At 36.0% G+C, this 4,152-nt stretch overlaps 1 pseudogene; it reads right to left on the reverse strand.

The window, feature by feature from the left end:
- Nucleotides 1-3,776, reverse strand: part of LOC113082395 (cytokine receptor common subunit gamma-like) — a 19,609-nt pseudogene extending 15,833 nt beyond the window's left edge.
- Between the last annotated feature and the right edge of the window lie 376 nt (nt 3,777-4,152).

A 4,152-nucleotide genomic window follows, 5' to 3' on the forward strand; every position in this document is an offset into this window, starting at 1 on the left:
GGGATAATGGGAAATGGCGCCCTCTGGTGGTGAGAGGGAGGAACACCGGGTCCAGACTCTTGACAGACTTCATTGCGGCAAGACCTCAACACCACAGTCAGATCACTTCAGGGTAGAGCTGTGTGATATGACTGGATATATCGGATGGACCAAATAAAAAGTCTATACTCTGTAAAACATTTAATGTTGGTTAAACTTATAAACGAAGTTCACCTGCTGCCTTAAAAATGTGAGTTAACTCAACTTACAGATACTCTGTTTCAACTCAAGAAGTTAATTTTTACAATTTATTAAACTAATGGTCATTAGTTGTTTCAACTTGATGCTCTGAGTTGAAACAACTTACTATGTTACATTATCAGTTCTAGATCACTCAAATCAGCTCATAATAAATAGACTTGTAACTGGTCTGCTCAAAAATGTAAAAAATGTATTGAAATATTCAAAAATTCAAGTAATGTTGTACAAGCTTTAACATTGGTTTGAGAATACAAATTATTGTAAGGAAACAGGTTTTAAAATGCCATTTAAGAACACAAGTGCTTAAACATCCATTTCATCAAAACATCTTTAATAATATACAGAACAAGAAGAAAGGTAGATGAGTGGTATAAAAGAGGTATAGAAAATATAACTGAGGGGGAAAGAAAAAGGCATGAATTGGGGGAAAAATGAGGAGTGGCAGGCCGTGTGTAATGATACAAAATAACGGCTCATCAATCACTTTAAAGATCATAAGTGTTCTCTATATAAACAAGTACATGTAGCTTTCTGACCTTTGAATGATTTGCACAATACATGGTCATTGACTGTGTTGAACAATACTGTTAAAGAACTCACTAAAAGCAATAAGAACACACATGTGTAATTGGTCTATTTCCAATAAATACTCAAAGGTTTTTCCTTATAGTAAACACTTGACCAACATTCAGCATTTGAGGTTCCACATAAAGCAAAAAATTTAAATAAAAAATAAAAAAAACCTAATATTTCGTTAGATTTGTACATGATATTATTGATGACATGTTTAGGCACGATATATAGTATAGTACTTAGATTAACTGACAGTCAAAAAAGCATTTTAGCATAAATTATTACTGATTGTGGGATAAAATAATAATAATAAATATATTGTAATCGAAAGCTGATTTACTTTTTCCCTACACATACTGCTGTACAATTAATTCAGTATCATCAGTACATTCACAAGATTAAAATATATTTTCTTACATCCCACATCTCGATTAACTCTGAAAGGAAACGTAGAAGGCCAAGGCAGCTTTTCTTCTGTTCCAATTTGTGTCCTACATACAATTATAAACAAGACTGAGTGACTTCAATACATATATATATTAGAACACTTATATTAGTGAAATTGATCAAATTGAGTTAATTTTTACTCATACCTCCTTATCAAGGCACTGTATGACTGCTAAGTCTCAAGCTCCTGCTTGATGATACATATGCTTCGTACAGCTCTAAAAGACACCAAGGCATCTGGTCCATCCAGGAATGACTGCAGACGATCGATGGTGAACTCTGTGCTTCTCTGAAACAGACACAAGACAGGAGGAAAAATGGAGCCAAAGAGACTAGTAGTGGGCAGCATGTACAGATGAAAAATAATCACATATGTAAATCACATGCCATCCTATAACATAAATGATTAAAGAGGTCATATATAGAGGTCATGACACAAGGAATAAAATATAGAATGTTTTAAAAATAAGCAAGTTCACAATTACCTTATTGTGAAATTGTACAGAAATAATTGCATGGTCTGCATTAAATATGTTGTGTGACTGCATTAGGCCTGCAAAAAAAAATATACAAGTTAAACAGCAAACGATTTTAATATCAGTAAGGATGTGTTAACTGTACCTCATTGTAACATGAATGTCCTTAAAATCAGCTTCTTGAAAACTGCAGGGTGACAACCTTATTTCTTGAGCTGACAATAACTTTAAAGAAGAAGCGCTGTAACGGAGTGAAAAAGTATTATACAAACAGCTGTCAGCAACGTATCAAAGTAACTAAAATATAAACATTGAAAACTGAAGTGAAATATTAAGCTATTTTAGCATTTGATGCTTTAGTAAACCGTAAAATTAGCGAGGGAAAACCCTGTGTCCTTATATTGCCCCAGTCAAGTGCGTCTTTATCTGTGTAACGTTACACCCGGTCAAGCAGCCGCTGCCTGGATTTGAACATTTGTCTATTTTTGAATTACAGTACAAATGCGTGGCGTGGCCCAAAAGCAGAGAAAGACGCTTTTTGTACGCTTGAATCGTGACACCTTAATTCCACAAACAGACGTGCAGCAAAATCCAGGCGACAGCAGGCTTGACTGGGTGTTCACCATAACACAGTGGTGTTCACAGACGGCGGTTCAACTGACCGCGGTCACTCGCGGAGCACGGTCAAGGCAGTAAATAATAATACCTGCAGACTTCAGGTCGAAGACCAACTAAAATATAAGCACCGTGATCCAAAGTGATATAACTATTTTAGCGTTTGAGGCTCTGGAAAACAGTGAATTAACGAGGGAAAAACTTGTGGTGACGTATTACATTCAGTCAAATTGACTAAAATGCAATAAATCGCAACATTATTAATTTACCATTACAAATAAAAAAAGAAAAACTCACCTTCCTCGCATTCTTTGTGTTTCTCGGCACGAATTCGTGTAAGGTCTCCAGCCAGCTGTATTAACTCAAAATGGTGATGGCTTCTCTCTGTGTTTCGCGCTCTCCGTGTATCGCCCCTCCCCCAACATATAACTTACAGACACGAGTTAAATCAACTTTTACAACCAGACAAAACTCAGAAGTCAAGAGAACACATTACTTTACGTTTAATTTTTCAATAACGTATAAACATAAGTTCAATATCCAAAACTTAAAGTGACAATTTAAGTTAAAGGGGAAAAGTAAGTTCATATAACTAATTTGGGCTGTGATGTTTTACAGTGTAGTTTCATATTATGCTCCATCATTTATTTTTTGTGGTGCCACAAAATACATTGTTTACGGTAATAGTTTTTCATCATTTGGATGACTGTGATCTTTACACACCACCACGAGGCGTGAAGAGGAGACAATGACCAGCCGGGACAAAACGAGGAGCTCGTTCCTAAATGAGGGACTACATTTGTAGCATGGACACACATTTTTAAGACGTGTTTTTGTTTTAAAACCATTGAAACACAAACACCAGAGCTGTATGTGCCGTCTCTTTTTCTGTGTGAGAGGAGTGTGCATTGTTTGTTTGCTAATTTATTGGCTTTGAACGATTTCATAAACACACACATACGCGTCAGAATTCCCATCTTTGCAAGTATCCTCACATAACAGACACCCGGCAGAAAGTAACACGATTTAGAAACAGCACCAAACTCTGGCAAGATAAAGTTATTTTATATCAAATAAAATAAAAACATACTACACTGGGCTTCAATGTCTTCTCTTCTGATGTGTGCTGACACAGACTGTATCTCACTAAATGCAATTCACCCTAAAGTATCTCATTGGCATTACACCACAAGCATCTCTCTCTTTCATGTGGGGAGGTCGTGTCAGTGACAAACATGTGGCTGAGAATAATGGCCTTCTTAATAAACTATTACCTGGAGACTTGGTGTTGGCAGATGGTGGATGTGACAGAGACAGTGTTGGACTCGTGTGTGCAGAAGTGAAAATACCTGCATTCACCAGAGGACGCAGCTGGATGCAGAAGATGTGGAGGAAACACGGCAGATAGATCACCTCAGGGTTCATGTGAAGAGGGTGATATACACGTGTATGTATGTGCATTTATATACATATACAGAAATGTACCTTAAATAAACTACTTTTATTTTGGATGCTATTAATCGTTTTCACAGCCTTACATTAAATGTTGTCTATGCATGAACAGCATTATCATTGTTATGCATATTGCATACCACCTGTTACAACAATAAATGGCAAAATTGATCAATTCTGTATCTCATTATTTGTGCATCACATTGAGGTAAATGTGTACAGTTTACAGTAAGGTATATAAAACCAGTAAAGGGGCAGTGTAACACATAAAAGGTAATTAGATAAACAACTATCAAGACCACAGGTAAGACAATAAGTAAAATATTAAATAGAAAAACAGTTATTTAAT

This window comes from Carassius auratus, unplaced genomic scaffold, assembly GCF_003368295.1.
Source record: "Carassius auratus strain Wakin unplaced genomic scaffold, ASM336829v1 scaf_tig00035992, whole genome shotgun sequence".
Taxonomy (NCBI): domain Eukaryota; kingdom Metazoa; phylum Chordata; class Actinopteri; order Cypriniformes; family Cyprinidae; genus Carassius; species Carassius auratus.